This window comes from Sciurus carolinensis, chromosome 13 (assembly GCF_902686445.1).
Source record: "Sciurus carolinensis chromosome 13, mSciCar1.2, whole genome shotgun sequence".
In the NCBI taxonomy this organism is placed as follows: domain Eukaryota; kingdom Metazoa; phylum Chordata; class Mammalia; order Rodentia; family Sciuridae; genus Sciurus; species Sciurus carolinensis.
In genome coordinates, this window is record NC_062225.1 from 29,995,199 (window position 1) to 30,017,949 (window position 22,751).

At 33.0% G+C, this 22,751-nt stretch overlaps 1 pseudogene; it reads left to right on the top strand.

Moving 5' to 3' along the window:
* The first annotated feature begins 17,689 nt into the window (after positions 1-17,689).
* LOC124962849 (BUB3-interacting and GLEBS motif-containing protein ZNF207-like) overlaps positions 17,690-22,751 on the top strand; it is a 32,182-nt pseudogene continuing 27,120 nt past the window's right edge.

Here is a 22,751-nt window from a genome sequence, read left to right on the forward strand (position 1 = left end):
CATAACTTTAATAATTATTATTTATTTTATGGTAGATCTAACATTAATAAGGACCAAATTAAGGATCCACATCTCAAATGTAAACTTCTCATGGAAAAACTGCCTAAGTAAAATTAATTCTATCATAGAATGGTATCATTCCCCTCCATTGGACTGATCACCATTTATATTTATAGACTTTTTCATAATTGTTTATTTTTTGTCTTTCCCAATAGACTGCAGGCTTCATGAAGGTAAAAACTGTACTTTATTATTTTCAATCATATCTGCAATGGCTATTATGATGCCTAGGTGAAAAGATGCTCATAAGTATTTTTGAAAAAATCAAATGTATGAATTTTAAGTACCAAAAAAGTTTAAGCCACTTTATAATCACACTTGAAAAGGTCTTATTTCAAGGAATTTGAAAAATACCACAATTAGATTCTTGAAAAGCACATTGGTTCTTCACAGCACAAAAATAGCTCACTTCATTTAGAATGGAAATGGAATCTCAAAATATGGGTAGAAAATTACTCTCACTTCCCTGTTTTACACAAAAGAGAACAAATTAATAGATTATTTAGGCCATTTCAATTACCATAAAGGTACATAATTCACTTTTTCCTTTGTTATTTTTTAGTTCTAATTCAAAAATGTTCTTAGGGAAATTTTAGTACATTTTCTCTTATTCTCTTTTCTCAATGGAAAATAATTACTCTTTATTATAAATCATATATATGTGTATACTATTGTCATTTTACAGATACTCTAGTCATAATATATGGGAAACAGTTTTTGTCTTCTGAAGACCTTTTGGATGTGCTCTCAAATATTTTATCTTTCATGTATATTTTAATTCTTTATGTCCTAAAGTTATATTTTTAAATATAATTTTAAATTCCTTGTATATTTGATGAAACTTCATTCAACCACAATGTTATCTGAATACAGTATGTAAACTTCCTTATTCCCTCACTCATTTATTCACTCATTTATTCATCTCCTAATCTGTAAATTCATAAATATAGCTGAAAGTATGCACTGAATCCTCTATGTCAGACCCTCTGTGAATCAGCACAGATGGAGAAATGATTAGGGAACATAACCTTTTATGAAGAATTCCTACATTGTGTAGACGGGCCAGATGTGCAAACTTTGATGTAAATGCCAGAAAACAAATTACCTAGTTAAGGTACGAAGGAATCACAGTATTTATATGAAAGAAGGAGGTCATCCTTGTTACAAAGCTTAAGAAAATTATACAGGGAAAGTGAAATCTGAGCTAAAATTTAGAAGAAAGGATCATTTTAGCACATTGTAAAGTTTGTGGAAAGTTCTTTGGATATAGAAAACCGTTCCTAATCTATTTATCTAACATTAATAGGACTCATTAAAGAACCAAAGGAAATTAGAGTGGAGTTCATTAGTATATTTTTAAGCCTGACTTGTTTTTATTTTACTTATTTATTTTTGACAGAGATATAGACATCTTATAGTCATGATCCATTTAGGTTATGTCCTTAAGAAATAAGGAACAAACCAACAAACTGCTTTGTAATAGTAAATTTAGTGACTTAAAACAATACAAATTTATTCTCTTACATTTATGTGGGTTCAGAAGTTTAAAACCATAATACTGACAGGATTTCATTTCTTTGCAGACTTCATGGGAGAATTTTTTTTTTTTTTTTTTTCTGGTCATTTTAGCTTCAGGAGCCCTACTCCATTCTTTGGCTCATGTTCTTTCCTTCATATTCAAAGTTCATTGGTTCAGTCTCTGGTTCAACCACCATATCTACTTTTCTTGTATTAAATCTCTATGTTCAGCCCCTCAGATGTATCTCCTAGAATCTCCCTACCTCAAGATTCCTAATCTCATCAGCAAAGTTTCTATTGTCTTATAAAGTAATGCATCCATCAGTTTTGAGGATTAGTTCATGGAATGTTGGGGGTCACCATTCTTACCACTGGGCTATCAAAATTCTCATCCATTCCAAATGAATTCATCCCATCCTAACACCCCTGAACAGCTCAACTCATTATAACACAAACCCAAGGTCTGAAACCTCATCTCTTTCTTTTCAGGAGTCCAAAATCTCTTCATCTAAGTCATCTAAAGTAGGAGGGGTGAGACTCTTTTGTGAACCTATGAAACTAAAAGGAAAGTAACCTGCTCCCATAAGATCACAGTGGTAATCATGCCCATTCAAATTGGGAGAGAATTAGAAGGAAGGGGTCGACACTCTCAAGTAATTTTAAAATCCAACTGGTCAAACTCTATTAGGTTTCAAACCTGGAAATAATCTGTAGCTCCCTGTTCCACATCTTGGGTCCAAAGATCCCCACACTAAGACTCAGTTCCTGGGGCCCTCAGTTGAAACCTTGGGACTCAAGGCTCTGACCTCTGATCTCTGAGCCTCTCTTCTTTTCCCTAAGGGAAGCATGTGTTTGTAGTTGAGTAGTTTTATCAACCTGTTTCCTTCCTGTCAGAATTTTGATTAAAAAAAAAAAAAAGGCATTCTTTCATTTTGTCCTTTTCTGTCCCTTTCAAACAATGCTGATAATATTTCTACGATGTCCTGAAGAATACCATGAAGTTCCCACATATATCTCATAGATAAGACAGTAAGCTTATCCACAGTTTTTCCTCAATTATTTCATCCCTACTTTTCACTTCTGGTGAGGTAGCTGAGCAGATAAATGAATCATAGGTCTATTCTCCTCAGTCTTAGTGTAACCTAAACACTGTGACTTTTTCTCCTTCACAGGCACCAGAAACTGTTGAACACTCATGCCCATAACTTTCTTCCTACCACACACTCTCCTTGACAGTAAATCTACTAGTTTTATTTCTCTTAAAATTTGGATAAGGATTTCACAAATAATGAAGTCTGATTCCTTTTGCTTCTCAGGTCATCCTCAATATATCTCCCCTCTTTCATAATAAGCATTAAGAAAAAATGGGTTATATCCTCAATAATTTCTTTGGAAATAGCCCCAGCTAAATATCCTAGTTAACTGCTTACAAATCTGCTTTCCATATAACTATAGGAAACACTTCAGCTAAGATTCTGCCACTTTATTACAAAGATTCCATTTCCTCAAGTTTATAATTACATGTTCATTTCTTTCTGAGCCCTCAGCAGTGATTTTAACTTCCATATTTCTAACAACAGTCTGTTTATGATAATTTAGTACTATAGTTTTTCTTTCTCATGCATATGCTTCCTTATGGGCCCTCATGGAAAAGTTTTTTAACATCCTATTTCTGCTAACCGTCTGTTCAAAGCAATCTAGGTTTTTTTCTATGATACTTTTCAAAATTCTTTTAGACTCTACCCAGTGTCCAATCCCAAAGCCACTTCCACATTTTTTTAGGTGCAGATTATAATAGCACCCCCCACGAACTGGTACTAAAATCCATATTGGTTTTCTATCTCCCTTACAACAGAAATAATCACAAACTTAGTGGCTTAAAACAACATAAATGTGTTCTCTTAAATTTCTAAAATGTATAAGTCTAAAATCACAGCACTGACAAGTTCACACACTTTTGGGGGCTGAAGAATGAATCTATTCCCTTGACTTTTCCAGCCTGAAGACATCTCCTGCATTTCTGGGTCTAATTTTCTTCCCTAATCTTCAAAGATCATCATCATATATCTTGTCCTGTTGTGGAATCTCTAACTCTTTCTTACAAGGACACTTATGAACATTTGATCTCCCTGAAAATCTAGAATAATCTCTCCATCCCAAAGACCTCAACATCAACATACCTGAAAAATTCACTTTGAAATATAAGATAATATATTCTCAGATTCTAGCAATAAAGGCGTTGGCATTTGTTAGAGGAGAAACGTACAGGTGTATATTCAGCCTACCATAGTAAAATACTTATAGATTTTATATTGAGAATGACAACTTTGGAAAACGTAGAAAATGACCTGGAATTTAAAAGGGGTAACAGGGTATTAGGTGATACAAACCAGGCATATTACGGGGGCTACTGGTTAGATTTTAGTCAAAGAGAGTTTGTGTACTAGTTAACAAACTTTTCATCAAGGAACCCTATTTAGAATAAATATGATCTCTATTATCAACTTTTTTTGTTAATCTTCACAAAATGTGATGAAGTAATAAATGTATATGTGATAATGGAAGAATAAAATATGACATTGAATTTTCAAACTTTAGACATAAATGATTATTCTTTACTAGAAACTAGGCCTTCAATATACCAAGGAATAGTAGATATATTTGATATGAAAATGGACATTTAGGCAACAACAAATACAGGTTATTCAAATAGGCCAGAGACAATGAATATAATATTAGATTTAGTCTCAGGACTAAGGGCTTTTACTATCATCTTGCAGTTCCTTCTAGATGTTTCTTTTTTCCTTGCTTTAGTCTACTTATGTTGATAAAATATGTTAATAGTCTAGTTGGTGGTACTTTCTTTGTTTAACCACTACATAGATATTTGCTCTTCTCAAGTACACTTAAGTATATGCATATTATTAAAAAGGTTGTATTTTCAATCTTTTTTATCTTCCCCCAAATTACCATGCACATTATATTTAATGTTGTTGTAATCTTGTATTTAATCTTGATGTATTATTCAGGCTGAAAGTTGTGGAGAATGGACTAGTACACTAGTATTCTGTACTCTAACATACAAGATTGCTCACAAATAACAAGGGCCCTGTAACGCTGATTGTACACTAATGTGTTTCTTACATTCTTGGGACCAGCAAGGATGAAACCATTGCACTTTATGTATTAGAAATGATTAAGACAACTGAATTGCATTTGAAGTTACTAAAGCCCCTTCAGTAATGCCTGGCTACTCCCCCTACTGCAACCTATAGCTAGTGCCATTTATATGAAGATATTATTATTCTTTGAGCAATGTAAATGATTAGTGTGAAATGTGGATGTTTCAGGGGATATTAATTAACTGAATTGGGAAGGGATTGTGAAATGTCTTTCATTATTTAAATGGAAGTGACTTCATTATTTTGTATGAACATACTTTTAGCTTGTGTTATCACTAGTGGTGTGTATTTTTGTAGCTTTTCTATGCAAACTAGTATCGGACTTAATAAGTTCTGAACATATTAGGCTACAATCACAGATTTTCACACAGAACAACATCAGTCAAAATCATACATGAAATATGCATTTCCATGTTTCTTTCATACACATTTTTTTAAAATGCAGTAATTGCTAGGACTTCTAATTTCTTTCCAGTTTTACAAAAGTTTTGTCCAGTAAAATATTATTGATTCCAGGTCAGTAAAGCTGAGGCTCGTTTATTTGGATGCTGCAATAAATATGTAGGCAACACTGACTAGGCTTCTTCCTTTTCTCAATTCCATATTAATTGTGGAATAGAATAAATATAATACAAATCCTTCAAGAACTAATTTCTATGGGACTTTACATTCATGAGATCTGTAGTCTTGGGGCAATGTGAAAGAACATTATTCAATCTCATTGAGTGCCTCAGAATAATCAAGAAACCTCCACAGCAAGCATCTGGAGGGCATTTTAAAAGAATGCTTCCAATGCTCTTGCTATCAAAGGTGGAGTGCAAATGTACAACCATTTAGTTTCTTGTATAGATTTGCATGTGCAGGGCACATTTAGCCATTGTCCAACTACTCTACCACTTTTGTTTAGAATACCTCCTACCTTTACTTTTGGAAATTATTTTTTCCTTATGATATTCTATCAAAGTCCTTAGGTTGCCAATCACAAAGCCTTGGCTGCTTATTTCCTACTCCTTCATATTAAGCTTACAGGGAATCTTTTACCCTCCTTTGTCTTCTGTTATTACAGGCTCTTTGAGGTAACCTCTACTTCTTTAGCCATACTTAGATAAAAAGAGTACTCATTCTGTGATCACATTTAAAAATGAAAAATACATTATATGATTATTTTCAGCAACACACACAAATACAGGTCATAACTAGTGCAAGCAGTTAAGGTCCACATGGAAAGCAAACACTGTATTGTGGTTAGCAGAATTATTTGGAACCTAAATAAATAGCAGTAAGGATAATATTTTGAGGTTCAGTTATCCATTTGTTTGAGCACTAAATAGTTATTGGATCTTTACAATGAAAGAGATTCCTTAAGCTTCAGATGAGTTTTTATGCTTACATTATTTTTTTAAGAAACACTGCAACTCTTATAAAAACTGCTATTTTAATGAACTATGTGAATCTAACTTCCAAAGATGCAAGAGAAAGGCGGACTGAAGCCAAGAGCTATAATTAACTGCGTGCTTATTTGCTAAAATAAATGTGCAATTCTCACTTCTTTCTTAGAATGGAGTCACTGGGACTACTATCATTAGACTGCCATTACAGTCCTATCATTATAGAAATAATAAGAAACAAGCTCTAGAATCTGCTTTTCTCTTCAATTTAGGAATAATTCGGTGGTAGAAGCAGAAGCAGAAGTTATTTTTAAATACACTCAATAATTTTTACAGTGATACGTACGTACATTTGTAAATACACATGATATCTGGTCATTTTGAATAATGGCTGAAGGTAAAAATAATAATTTGCATAAAATTAACATACTTTATCAGATAATGTAACCAAAATTTTTATTGGAAATGGCTATGATGCAGTAAAAAGGAATTTGCTACATTTTTAAAAAAATTACTCACTTCTCCATAATAGTGAAAATGGATTATTTTCAAGTATTCTCTCAGTGTAATACTGGTTTCTCAATAGTGAACCTCTCTTACATGCTGCTGGAGTTTTGTCTCCCTCCTTCACCTTTCTTGCTTCTTATTTTATATGTATCCTCTTCTATTCCTAAGTGCTGTACAATATCTAAAATATATTCTCGGTCATGGTTTCCCACTGTACAACTATTTTTGGGTGAGCCAGAGACACATCAAAATGTACAAGCCTTAATCATCTCCTCCCCATTTGAGTCTCCAAAGTATCAAGGATTATACCTTAAAAAATATGAAAATTAATCTCTAACACAGTCTATTTTACAGAGATAAATATTCACACAGAGATAAATATTCATACATACAAATTTTTAGGTAAACTCAAAATATCCTAAAATAGACTAATCATAATTGTGGCTCAGTTGATGTTCTTCTATCTGCTACTCAGAGGGAACTAAGATGAAAACTAAAGATTAGATTTGACAACAGGCAAGTTTATTGGTGGTCTTGAAAAATGGACCAAAACACAGAATGGAGAATAATCTAGACCGATGTGACTTTTTAAAAGGTGGGAAATAAAGAAGTGAAGGTAGAAAAATAATGCTTACTAATATAAGTTATTTTACTATGAAAGGACATAAAATAAGAAGTCAACTGGCTCAAATGATTTTTTTCCTTCTCTAAAATCATCAATATTCTTATTAAAGGTATTATTATAATGATGACAAAGAAAATATAGAAAGGAAAAATATGTTGTAGAGAGTTGTTAGTTACAGAATGAATGGAATTTAATGAATATATGGAGGGATTCACCTTGGATAGGAGTCAGAAGACAATCCTTTTTATTTTAAAATATTATTATTTTCACAGTACTAAGGATTGAACACAAGGTCACAGGGCCAACTTCTACCGCTAAACTTGGTCACCAATCTTTTTTTTTTTTTTTTTTTTTTTTTTTTTTTAATAGGGTCTAAATTGCTCAGGCTGGCCTCAAACTTGTAATCCTGCTACCTCAGCCTTTTAAGCAGCTTGGATTATAGGTATATGCCACTGTACTTAGCTAAAAGGCAATATTTTTTGTGAGAGGAGAAAAGGCTGAGGATGAATTTAGGAAAAATTAAGTAGAATTTAGGAAAAAATAAGTACAATATTTTGTGGGAGAAGAACAAGATAAAGAGAGAAATAGTGAAATAAATAATGACAATGGACTGTGAAAATGGCAGATTAGTGGATTTTAAGCTGTGATGGGGATGTCATGTAAATGAAATGGAGGTACTAGGGGAAGAGAGAAGCTAGTGGCCAGAAAATACATAGTGATATTGTAGAGGTGATCACCAAATTAGAAACATTTAGATCAAAGGTATGCATGACTCCAGGAGAGAACATATCATTTCAGGCAAGCAATCTGAAGAAATTTAGAGTCAAAGCTGAGGATGCAAAAGGATGATAAAAATAGCAACGGAAAGAAACATAATGATGAGGAAATAATAATCACCCATTAATAAAAGACAATGACCTTGCTGAGAACTGCTTCAAAGATGATGATTTTTAGGAAAGGGTAGGAAGAGACCATGTGGAACAGTATGGCAACTGCACCACTTCAAGATGCAGTCATATTTGGAGTTAAGGAGAAAAAGGAATATTTCCTTGAGACAGTCATTGAAAAGGAATATAGCAAGGGGAAAGCGAACTTTCACATTTGGGGCTAACGATGTTATAGAGTATTTTGATCTTATATGATTAGTTGTATATGCCAGGGGTCATACAAGGTTGGAGACTGAATCAGATGATTTGTTAAGAACAGTCAGAGTTAAACAGAGTCTGAATGATAAAACAGAGGCTGGAAGGACTGTTCATAGGGTGCTTGAGGTGATCAGAAATACACTTTGAGGAGGCATTAGTTAGTCCAGGGTGGAGACAGGGGATGGTCTGAAGCAAAGAGTGAATAGCTTGCTCAGGGTCACACATCTTTGGCTTTCCAGAAATGGTTCTGACAGTATCTAGAGCAGGAGTTTCATTTTACTTCTTTTGCCCTTTTGCCCACCTTCTTCCCACATAGCAACACAACATCTGACACCTAATCTGGTTGAAATGGGTAAAAGAGTCAGAAAGTCATAATTTAAAATAAAAAGTTTTCACTGGTATTATAACTTGTCTTCCAGATGCTCTATGAGATAAAATGATTCTTAATTTCATAGGATGCTTTCTAAATTGTTTGGAGACACTGCTGTTCTTGGAGAGTCAGTCTATAATTCCCTGGACCTCATTTAATAGATTTCATTATACTGATCACAAACAATGAGATATTATCTCACCCAAATTAGAATGACTATCAATAAATACAAGAAACAACAAATGCTGGCAATGATATGGAGAAAAGAGAACTTTCATACAGTGTTGGTAGAAATGTAAATTAGCAAAGTCATTATGGAAAACATTATGGAGATTCCTCAAAAATTTGCAAGTAAAACTAGCAAACTATCAATTCCATTACTAGCTACATATTTAAAAAAACATGAAATCATCATTTAAAAATAAAGATACTCATCCTTGCCCTCCAGTGTTTATTGTGGAATGATTCACCGTTGCCAAAATGTAGAATCAACCCAAATACCATTCACTGGATTAGTGGAAAAAATGTGATATATTTACACAGTGTAATATAATTCAGTCATAAAAGAATGAAATTCTCTCATCTTCAGCAACATAGAAATGACACAAAAAAGAAAATCACACAAGAAAATTACCACATGTTCTCATTCAGTCGTGAAAACCAAGAAGTCAGCATTGCAGAATAATGGAATGGAATAGTAGTCACTAGAAACTAGAAAGGATAGCAGGGAGAGCAAAAAGTCAATATGGGCACCAAAAACACATTTAGAGGGGAGAAATCACTCCTGGTTCCTCTTTAGTGAAGTAGGGTAATGATTAGGCAAAATAACCTATGATATATTTCAAAATGACTAGAAAAAATGAAATGTTTTCATTTTCATGATTAGTAGCTGAAGAGATGTATACATACTTATACTAATTTGATTAATATACAATGCATACAGGTACTGAATTACCATAATGTACTCCCAAAGATGTATGAATTTAAAATAATAATAACAGAAAAACATACTGGTTTTAGAAAAAAAAAAAGGAAATTATTTCTGTTCTTTTTTTTGCTAATCTTTAGTGTTTCATATTTTCTTAATGTTTAACACTTACTCTTAATTTCCCATATATTCTACCTATTTATCTTAAGCTTTTAATCTAAAGAATACAGAACACTTTAATATTTTACATGACATTTTTATGAATTTTATTTCTAGATATGCATCATTTATTTTAAATTTTAGCCACTTATCTCATTTTTTACCCTTTACTTTTACTGACTACTTTTAGTTTCCTTCACTTATATTTTATATCTTTACCCTTTAGATAGCACTTGCTTCCTGCTTATGTTTTATTATCCTTTTAGCCTCCTCACTGCTTATATTTAACATTACATTAAAAATATTTTCTTAAATCTAACAATTCCTTTTTTAAAATTTTTGGTTCTAGCTCGAATCCTTGTTTGTATAGGTGATACCTCAAAGCTTCCATTTATATAATGCCAAAGGAAAATGCATGAAACCAGAAGTTTTCAGGTGTTAATATTTCAACTGAAAGCAATGATAGCAAATACTTATTTGGGCTTACTTGAAGAATTAACTTACATAGTTCAAAGAAAACTCAGGGAGCATGGAAATCTTGAAGATATATAGTACTTAACATTTGAAGTATCTAATTTCCTGCAAAATCAGAAGCTGAAGTGATGATCCTGAGAGACCTCATTTTTAATATTAAGCCCTTTAAATTTACAGTTGCAAATTTTAATATGTCTTGTTCCAGAAACCTGACATAGTCTCCTGATATTTTTATCTGGCTTTTGCTCAATAAAATTTGGTTAAGAAAGAGTCTGATGCAATAGTAAACATTTAGAAATATTTTTCATAGGCAGAAAGTTTTGATAGATTATGTTCTTATTATTGGTCTATGGCCAATGAAAAATGTACTGAGAAACCAGTATAGGATTTCTTTACAATGAACATTGTATTCTTTTGAATACATCTTCCACTCTGTTTACTTTTACATACCCATCTACTTTTAAAATAAAGGAACCTTTCCTCTTTTTGTCCAAGAGTAATAATTTCAACACCATTTAAAATAAGGATTATGCAATCTCTTGCTTGTTTTTTTTTTTTTTTTTTTCTTCTCAACATGGGCATTCACACTGGTTATAAAAATATTTTAAAAAGATCTCCATTCCATTATTCATCCCACCCACATTCCACTCATATAATACAATACTACTCTATATAAGGAACTGGAATATTTACAGATTTTGACACTGCTAGGTTTAGGAACCAACCTCACATAGATATCCACAAACGGCTGAATCACTACAAATGTCACCACCAATTTGGAATAGTGTCTTGTAATTAAACCCTTCAATTGCAATTATTCAGAGAAACAGATAAATTCATTCTAACTAGGATCACTAAAGGACACATATTCCCTTCATCCATTTACCAGTACAAATATTTTGCCAACAAATAATTTTAGAAACAAAATTATCAATAAAAAATAAGAAATAAGTTGGAAGTTGTTTGAATTCCTGAGATTTAGATGTAAGAGTAGAAATGGGGTGATCCCTTTCTGTCCATTTATAAAGGGCCATGGCTGTTACCCCCGCAGCAAAAGACCAATTAACGAGAGGGTAAAATTTTCATATTTATGCTTAGGTTCAATAAACTATAGGCTGTCAGATAAAAATGCGATTGAACAAAAAAGTATGATCTCATAGTAATTGAGAAGGGAAACCCAACAAAGCCTGCCTGTTCAGATTTTTTGGGGCCACCCTGTTGTCACCTTTATTCCCTTTGGGTATAGGGGCCAGGACTCTGCTGAAGAAAGGTTTTAATTCCTTTATGGTCAACTTTTAATCAACAACACTGGGGGAAAGTTACAATAATATTTTTATGTTTTATGGCTGTTTTGAGGAAAAGAAGCTCTGACTGCTATGTGGAAAAATTCCAGTTTCTGTCTTGTCCTGGGAAAGAAGGAGCTAGAGGACAGAAGGTCAGGGAGTAACTTTGCTTCTGAAACTTTCACTTTGGAGTATCATTTTGTGAGTCTTAATATGTACATAGTAGTAAAAATACATGTTCACATACCTACATAATTCAGTATTATCCTGAAATAATTCGAAATCATAAAGATAAGTAAAAACTGGATTTAAAATTCTTTATAACCAATTTTGACTTCAATTTATATTTGCACTTGATTTGCATTTTTAATTATAATTTAATCCTATACTATTAATTTTCTATAATATAATCAAGTTAATAACATGGAAAATTGTATGTAATATATAAATTTTCTCTCATCATTTATAATGACTCTGAAAGTATTTTCAAAATGGAATATTTTCTATTTAATGTTCTTATCATTAGAAAGACTTAGTGTATTTTAATAGAGCTAGATTTAATTTACCTGATCCTATTATTTTTTCTATCCATAAAATATAATATTTTATATGATTTTTTTTCATTCTTGCACTAGTTTGCTAATATTTTGAAATAAGCGAATTCATGGAGTGTGGTTAAAGAGCTAAATGTTCCTTATTGGATTTGCCATCTTTCACAGTAAAATACTAAGTTCATTATCATAAAAGTATGAAGAATTCAAACATTGTTTTTAATAACAATATCATTTTAGTGGGAATGTTGGTGATAATACCTGTGGTTAATCTCACACAAGTTTTTTACAAAGGAAATAAAAAGGAATTTTAGAACTAAATTTCAGTTATTTAATGTACTTAAAATAAAAACTACAAGTATAAATATGAAACATTTTGAATTCTGTTCCAAAGTGATTTATCAAAGAGACTGGAAATGATCATGAAAATAAAATTATATTAATCTATTCATCCTCTTTTCGATTCAAAGATTTTTACCAGCAATTTTTTTTCTTTCTTTCATTTTTTTTTCCTGAGATGAATTCTTGTTCAATTGGTGAGACTGACCCTGTACTCACAAATCCTCCTACCTCAGCATCTTCAGCAGCTGGGATAACAGGCATGTGCCAATGTGCCCAGGTCAACAAATTACCAGAACATTCTAAAGCCAAACTTACAAATCAAAAAGGGTGAAAGGAAGAAAAAAAAAAGAATAAAATGAACTAGGAATTGATTTAAAAAGTTATTTAGAACTAAGGTCTATATGAATCAGATATTTAGCAGATATTTAGATTGTGATTCCCACATTCTACTCCAAATCTGTACTATTTGCCAATCACTAAAAGTGTTTATCTACAAATACTCAAAACAGAAAAGTATTTAATGAACTAGTAGCTCATAAGAAGGAAATAGCACTAAAAGTTAAAAGTCTTCAAAAACATTCTGATACTTAATACTTGTAATTACTATTTGGTACAATGTGATGTTTGAACACAGGTGTATATGTTGTGTAATAATCAAATCAGAGTACATAGCACATCCATAATAGTTATAATCAGAAAAAAATATCATTGCAAATACTTAATTAAAGTACATACTTGGGCCTTGATATATTTTTTTCAATAATTTTGGGAAGGAAAAAAATTGGAATTAAAACTTCTCTAGATAAAAACCTAAATGCTAAATTCACTTGGAAAACTAAGAGATCCACAGTAGCCAAAGCAATCCTTAGCAATAAGAGTGAAGCAGGAATTATCACAATACCAGACCTTAAACTATACTGTAGAGCTACAGTAACTAAAACAGCATGGTATTGGCACCAAAATAGACATGTATACCAATGACACAGAACAGAAGACACAGAGACAAACCCACATAAATATGGTTATCTCATACTAGACAAAGGTGCCAAAAATAAGCAATGGAGAAAAGGTAGCCGATACAACAAATGGTGCTGGGAAAACTGGAAATCCATAAGTAGCAAAGTGAAATCAAACCCCTATCTCTCACCCTGCACAAAACTCAACTCAAAATGGATCAAAGACTTAGGCACTAGAACAGAGACCCTGAGACTACTAGAAAAAAAAGTAAACCCAAATCTTCATCATGTTGGTTTAGGACCCGACCTCCTTAATAAGATTCCTAAAGCCACAAGAAGTAAAATCAGGAATCAATAAATGGGATAGATTCAAACTAAAATGTCTTTTCTCAACAAAGGAAACAATCAATAATGTGAAAAAATAACCTACAGAATGGAAGAAAATCTTTACCACCCATACCTTAGATAGTGCACTAATTTCCAGGATACATAAAAAATTCAAAAAAGTAAGACTAAAAAAACAAATAACCCTATCAATAAATGGGCTAAGGAACTGAAAAGACACTTCACAAAAGAAGATATACAATTGATTGACAAATATATGAAAAAATGTTCAACATCTCCAGCAATTAGAAAAATGCAAATCAAAACTAAGACTTCATCTCATTCCAGTCAGAATGGTAATTACCAAGACTACAAGCAGCAGTAAGTATTAGCCAAGATGTGGGGGGAAAGTGCACTCAAACATTGCTGGTGGAACCACAAATTGGTGCAACCACTATGGAAAGCAGTGTAGAGATTCCTCAGAAAACTTGGAATGGAACCACCATTGGACCCAGCTATCCCACTACTTAGTTTATACCCAAAGAACTTAAAATCACATAGTATAGTAATGCAGCCACATCAGTGTTTGTAGCAGCTCAATTCACAATAGCCAAACTATGTAACCAACCTAGATACACTTCAACAGATGAATGGATAAAATGTGGCATATATACACAATGGAATATTACTCAGCCTTAAAGAAGAATGAAATTATGGCATTTTCCAGTATATTGATGGAGCTGGAGAATATCATACTAAGTGAAATAAGTCAATCACCAAAATCCAAAGGCTGAATATTTTCTCTAATAAGTGGATGCTGATCCATAATATGGAGGGAGGACCAGGGAAGAATGGAGGAACTTTGGAGTAGGCAAAGGGGAGTGAGGGGGGGAGGGTGTGAAGGATGGTGGAATGAGGTGGACATTATTACCCTATAGACATGTATGACTGCACAACTGGTGTGACTCTGAATCATGTACATACAGAGGAATGAGAAGTTGTGCTCCATTTGTGCACAATGTGTCCAAATTCATTCTTCTGTCACTTATAACTAATTAGAACAAATTAAAAAATATTTTAAAAGGCCATCTGTTTGATTAAGGAATATGATGAAACCAATTGCAAGGTCATAAAAAGATGTAAAATACTACGTTCTTTGTTGAAATAATGAAACAAATATGCCTTTAAATTTAAAATCAACATACTAATTCACCTTAAAAGAAGAAAAAAACCTAACTGCTAGTTTTTAATTCAATGTATTCCATCTCCAACAGAGTAGTTACTTCAGAAAATTGACTTAAATCTAGAGTCCTTACAAAAATAAAGGAAAAAACATTTAAAAATAAGTGTTATAAGAAAATTCAAGAGAACAGATATATTAAACAAAGACTTCAAAAGGAGTGAAAGCAGCAAAAATAGAAAAACAGTTTAAAAATTAGTCACAGACTCTTCACTTCTGAGTGAAAAATGGAGTCTCATTAAGTACCAGGAAAAATTAAGGAAATGAAGACAGGAGAAAAGAGTCATCCTGAAATCATATAACTCTCTCTAAAAAAAAAAAAAAAAAAAAAAAAAAAAATTAAAGCATGAAACATACATTGATTTCATCGGTCTGACAAATAGGAGGTTTAAGAAACACATTTAAGGTCATTCAGTCGTCTTCAGAAAGCACCAGAAATAAAAGTGAGATCTCATGATTACACTGCCTTACACACAAGAAAATTATATAATAATGATAATAAATCTCTTTTATAGAACATTTCTTCACTAAGTGCAGGCTGTCATTATAAAAATTATTTGTTCTCTTATGATCATTATTGTAGGAGAAAGTCATTATTTCCACCACTATTACCAATTGAAAAGAAAGGTCAAGTGAATTGTTGAAAGATTGACAGAGGAACTGAAAATAAAAGCAAGGGATTTTAAAACTGAATTTCAATCACTTAATGTACTTAAAATGAAAAGTAAAAGTTTAAACAAGAAAAACTTTGGACTTTTGAAGTGATTTATCAAAGAAACTGGAAATGGTCAAGTTAATAAAGCATATCAAGAAGGACTTTGCTTTTTCTTTTAACAAAGGAACTAAAACAGTCAAATAAATACATATATATTTTTTAATTTGACTTTTACAGGAATAAGTAGGTGTACTATAATCACACTACTGTACTTTTTAATATATCCAGGTATTTGAGTTATTAATTTCCCATTGTAGATTTAAATAAAATTGTTAGTAATTCTCACATGGACTGAGCTTCATCCTTATTAGTGTCAAATCTCTCTATGGCAAATAAAACACCCTCACACATAGTTCAAATTACCTTCAGCTACTACAAGTTCAATAAAAGAAAACACTTATTTTACATTTTAAAAAAATATCTTATTTCTAGCTATATTACAAATAGTTATATTTAAATGTTTGCAATGATAATACAAAACTTTAGTTAAAAATGTAAACAAGGTGTTAGACTTCCCTGTATTTTCAGATGCTTTTACATATAAAAACATAAAATCTTATTATTGCTCTGTAATTAACAAGATGGTAGTTGTGTAAGAGACCACCACATATATAAGGAGGCATTTAAAAAACAAAACACAAACTGCTTCAATATTCAAATTTACTTACCCACTCTATTCTATTTAATTCTAAATGTCAAGATTTAAAAATTTTTCCACCACAGTATAGTAACTAAAGCATGGGTACAATCTGACTTAGAAATTGGACAGCTACCAAAAAGATGTGATGAGCTGTCAGATACTCTGATTTATTCTGGGACAGAGAACAGGACACATTAAAATGATTAAAAGAATTCATAATGCTTAAATTCTTTTAATGTAAAATGCCTACATATGTACACATATGAACGTATAACTACCAAAAATTTGCATGTAAAGTTGATAAGAAAAATACAAATAGGGATATCTCATATGGGGAGAAACTACATAATGTTTCAATCTATTGAAAAGTGGGGAAAAAAATTGGAGAAATGTCTATAATTCTTTGAGAGAAGTATATCCTAATTTTATAATTTCACCACCACAAAAGTTTACACATAAGTTCAAAGCAATGTTTAGAAGATTCAAGAATTCAAAGTTATAGCAATTATATACCTCCCTTGAAAAAATATTTTAAAAACAAGAGATAAATTAAAATAAAATTACAGGAAAATAATAAAAGGATATTAAATTATGAAAGCTACAACACTGAGTATTTAAATGTACAAATAGGCAAATAAGGCTCAATCTCTTGAAAATATTTTAAAGCCTGTCAGGGTAGTACATGCCTGTAATTCCAGTGGCTCAGGAGGCTGAGGCAGGAAGATCACAAATTCAAAGAGAGCCTCAGCAACTTAGGAAGGCCCTAAGCAACTCAGTGAGACCCTGTATCTCAATAAAATACAAAACAGGTTTGGGATGTGGCTCAGTGCATAAGTGTCCCTGGGTTCAATTCCCAGTACAAAAAAAAAAAAAAAAAAATCGAAGCAAATGATGATAAAAATAATTTTTGAAATTGAATTTTTCTATATAACTTATTTGTAATTGCAAATTTGCATTTTTATCCATATCAGTATTGAAACATAGGTACAGTAAAACATGAAAATTGGTTTGAGAACAAAAGCAACCCTTAACTTTCTTATCTTTGCATGAGAATTAATAGTCTATTTTATTTTCTATAAGTTCTTTAAACTTTTCAAGTAAAAGAAATTATAAAGAAGAGAAAAGAAAACAAAGAATTCAAAGATAAAAATGTTTATAGGCATTTTGTCTCTGTTTCCAGTGGGATGCAGTGGTGGCCGTTGGGTTAGAAAAGTGAGTGATTTATTTCTTTGTTTTTCCTGCTTCTTTTCTCCTTTCTTTAATTTGCCAGTAAGACATAGCTATGGGTAACAAGAAGCAGCAGTAGCTGAAGTCACTGTGCTGGTATTGTAATAGAGGTTTTGATGATGAGAAGATCCTTACCTGGCACCAAAAGGCAAAGCATTTTAAATGTCATATATGTCATAAGAAATTGTATACAGGACCTGGTTTAGCTATTCGTTGCATGCAGGTGCATAAAGGACAATAGATGCTGTACTGAATGCAATACCTGGAAGAACATAGAATTGGAAATATATGTTATGGAAGGTATTCCAGAAAAAGACACAGATGAAAGATGATGCCTTCTTGACAGCTTCAGGAGAGTCAAAAAAAAAAAAAAAAAAAAAAAAAAAAAAAAGAAAGAAAAAAGAAGCAACACAATGATTCTGATAAATATGATGATGATGACTCTGAACCCACAACTTCATTTCAACCTCAGCAAAGTTATAGTCCCCTGATGACCCAGCCAGAACTGCCACCAGTTCTAGGAGCACCAGGAATGCTTCCAGGCCTATCTCCACTAATTGTGAAGAATGTGACAAAGAATGGTAGATGGTGACTGAGATTAGGGGTCTCTGATGACCTCATGGCTGTGGCATGTCTGGTGCCTGGTACGTGGGAAAGTTCTGTGCAAGAGTACAGGATGCCTAGTTGCTTTGGTAATGCCCTGCCTGAGGAGGCTCTGTGCATAGAGTCTTAGCTTCAACCTTGATCTCAGGCACATAGCTCTCAGGGATAGAGGAATTCTCATGCTAGACAACTACAATGTTTCACCAGCTCTGCTACTCCTGAGCTTGACCACTTAATAGTAACTTTAAACAATAGACCTCCTTGAGCACTAGTCAGCTCCTAACATTGCACATTGCAACTGTGGAAAAGCTGCATAAGTGTTTCTAGTTCTGTAACTTCCCTGAGTACAAAGAATTATGCTTGCATAGTCTTGAACCTGATAATGAGACATATATAATAAAGATTACTGTGTAACTCTTTAGATCTGCTTCTCCATCAGAGAGCAGCACTCCACCTGAGCCCAGCTTTAACTTCAAAATCTGCATGTGTGAGTCTTTATTCTTCTAATCCCCCAGTACCCCTTGCCAGAGCCCTCAGTTTGACCATGCTAGATGCACCAGTTGGTGGTCCACAGGGATCCAGATACAAGGGAACTTGTATGACTAGATGAGGGGACGCTCCTCTGAGATTCATCAATAAATTAACAAAATCAAGGTAAGGATGTCAGAGGGGCAATTCAGAGTTAGGTGTAAAAAAATGGGAAATACAGGATCCAAAGAAAGGGATCCTTATGTTTCTATCCTTAAAGATAAGCTTAAGAAAAGGGATAGTTCTATTAGGAGAGCACAGTTCTTACAATTTATAAACTTTATTACTGAAACTTGCCTCTGGTTCCCTACAGAAGGAGCAGTAAATGTAAGACATGGGCATCCTGTACCTGTGCACAGAAACTTTCCCAGGCACCAGGCACACCAGTCATGAGGTCATCAGAGAACCCCAATCTCAGTCACTGCTCTCCCATTCTCTGTCACCTGCCTCCACAACTAATGCCAGGTGTTCCTCCTCTAATGCAAGGCATGCCACCTGAATTGCATCATCAGAGAAAATACACCCAGTCATTTTGTTGTGAAAACATAATGATGCCAGTGGGTGGAAGGATGCCACCTGGACCAGGAATGCTACTTCTTATGCCTGGTATACCACCAGGTATGCCCCGCTGCCTGGGGCATCCTGCAGTTCCTACGATGTCTCCAACACAGGCTGTGTCAGCACCAAGTATTCTTAATAAAACACCTGCACCAATAGCAACAGTACCTGCTCCACAGCCTCCAGTTACTAAGCCTCTTTACCCTAGTCCCAGACAGATGGGGACACCTGTGAAAAACTCAAGTACAGCCTCATCCAATTCAGAAAGTCTGTCTGCATCTTCTAAAGTTCTCTTTCCTAGCACAGCACAAGTTCAGGCAGCTATGAAAGAACCTGTTGGTACAGATTTCAAGCCCTTAAATAGTATCCCTGCAACAACCACAGAACTCCCAAAAGCCTACATTCCCTCCTTATACACAGTCTACGGCTTCAACCACTAGTACAACAAATAGTACTGCAGCAAAACCAGCAGCTTCAATAACAAGTAAGCCTACTACACTTAAAACCACCAGTGCCAGTAAATTGGTCCATCCAGATGAGGATATATCACTGGAAGAGAGGAGGGCACAGTTACCTAAATATCAGCATAATCTTCCTCAACCAGGACAGGCCCCGATCGGTAATCCACCAGTTGGTCTTATTGGAGGTATGATGGGACCACAGTCAAATATCCCACAGCAGCAAGGAATGAGACCCCCAATGCCACCTCATGGCCAATATGGTGGTCATCATTGAGGCATGCCGTTACCTTCCTGGTGCTATGCCACCATATGGGCATGGTACCCTCTTACCAAGGTGGCCCTCCTTGACCTCTAATGGGAATGAGACCCTGCAAAATGACTGGGTGTATTTTCTCTGATGATGAAATTCAGGTGGCATGCCTGGTATCAGAGGTCTCATTCCCATTAGAGGTCAAGGAGGGCCACCTGCCATTCCCATTCGCAAGGTGTCCATTACTAATCCTGCTTCATCTTGTTTAATTGGTTTGGAAATTAAACCTTTTCTCAACTTATGCTGTTTATATAGCAGAGCTTCCACTAATAAGTCTTCATTGTGACTTTAACTAGCATTATCTTCCCATATACCAAGAACTGTTGAATAGTTATTTTACATGGGAAAAATTATTTGGAATAAAGCAGAAACTTTTCCTGAAGTTGCAATTTATACTGAATGGCTTCTCATGTTTCATCTAGGTTTTTAAAAGTGAAGTACAGTAATTTGGTTCATTAAATTGTGAAGGCACTGGAATTACCGAACATACCACCTTAATAAAGGCAATTTCTGTAAGTTTGCATTGCTATTTGTAAAGGCATGCCTTCACAACATTTCTGATCCTGTTGGACCTAATGTCCCCAACCTAGCTTGGTGAGGGCTGTAACTGTTTCCAACTACCTGTACATTGGAAGTCTGAATGTATAACAATATTTAATGTATTTAGAGTTCCTCATATTGCAGGGTTTAAGAAATCTGACCCACGAAGGTCATGTGACTTTACTGTTAAATGTCATGTAATAAAATGAGAAGACAAAAAAAAAAAAAAAAGAAATGTTTAGAAAAAAAAACTATATGGAAAAATTATGAAGTAAGGTTTTCAGGATTTGACAAAACACTTAGGAAAAAATAAATAAGGATAATTAGTATGGGACTAAAATATATAAGATTTATTATAAAGGAGAAAATAACTTGTTCATTAATAAATGGAGAAATAGAACAGGAAAAAAACAGTATAATCTAAATTCAGAACCAGAATTGTATGGCAATTGAGAAACAATATAGAAACACATCAAACTGAACTCCAAATGAGGAAACTGCTTTGGCACCAAAAGAGGACCTGGGCACATACCTGAAAAATGATGAGCACATTCATGTCAAAACTAGCAAATGGATACCTCTGTCTAGATGAAATCTGGAAGAAAATTGGAGTTACCATAACAATGAATATGTGTAAGGAGGAATAACTGTCAAAGTGCTGAAGGAAATCATTCCAGACTTGAAATTATTTAACTAAATAATCAATCATGAGACAATGGTAACAAGAAATACTTCTAGAAATAAAAGGACTCAGAAAATTGACCACCCATAGACTTTCATGAAGAGAATTGTTCAAGGATAAATTTCACTCAAGTCTGCCTCACTGCTGTTACAGTGAGAATCAATAAGAAAGGGAAAATAAAGATGACTACTTCTTGGGTATTTAATACACATTACTAAAAATTGTGTTCAGTGTGTTTGCAATTTTGAGTATATTTTTAATGTATTTATAGAAGTCTCTACATCAACAATTAAAGTTTTTATTTGATTATGGGTATATGTTCTATTTTAAAATTCCAACATCCTACTTTATAAAATTTTTTTAAAATGAATTATAAGTTAAATAGTATCAGATATATAACTAAAGATAGCTTGAAATTAATGCTTTAATTTTAAAAGGTGTGAAACATTAAAAACAAAACAGTGGTCTCAATAAACAAACAGATGATGTCATCATGTATAAAGGAAAGTTACTTAGCTATTCAACATTAAGTTTAAATATTTAAGTACATGAGAAATTTAAACACACAAAAAATTTCTAGGGCAAAATCATGTGCATAAGAAAAAGAATATACATATATACATAACTAATAAAGTATTATTTAAATGAAAATGTTTATAATTTTTAAATTTGTTAGATTAGGTTATATTTTATTTGTATCTCTAAGTACCAAAATGTGTTACATACAAATTATTCCTGAGTAAAATTGGTATCCATTAAAGTATCACACAAGCCAGAAATATTACATGGCACTTCCAATATATTTACGCTTGCTATTTATGTTGTTTAAAATCATAACCTATACAATCACTTTTCACGTTTCTTTCTGGTATTTCTTTTCCCATGGGTTTTTTTTTTTTTTTTTTCAATGTTTAATCTTTTGTAGTACTTTTAAATGTTTCTGTTTCAGATACCCTAGAGTTGTTTGCCTCCATCTGTAATCTGATAAACTATATCTTTTGATAGGGAAATTGAACACACTTATGCTTACTATAAAAATAAAACTCAATTTAAATCTAACCTATATACATTATTAGAGTTTTTGTCTTTTGCTTCTCTAGATATCTCACAAATTATAGCAAATATTTTCATTTTGCTTAGTATTTTACAGGTGTTATCTTTATAGCTTTATGTCATTGACAAAATTTCATTCACTCCAAAAGGGTACTATAGAATCAGAAATTCAAAAATAATTTTTCTTTAAAATTTTGTTCTGTTGTCTTCTTGAATCCAATTTTGCTAATATGTTATCTAATACAAATCTATTTCTCTGCTAGTAATCACCTTTCTACCTTTATAAATCCTCTCTTTATATTTGGTATTATGAAAATTACCATAGTACACCAAGAGGATAGTCCTTGTGCTTTCTTGCTTTTCATTAGAGGTTTGTGCCATT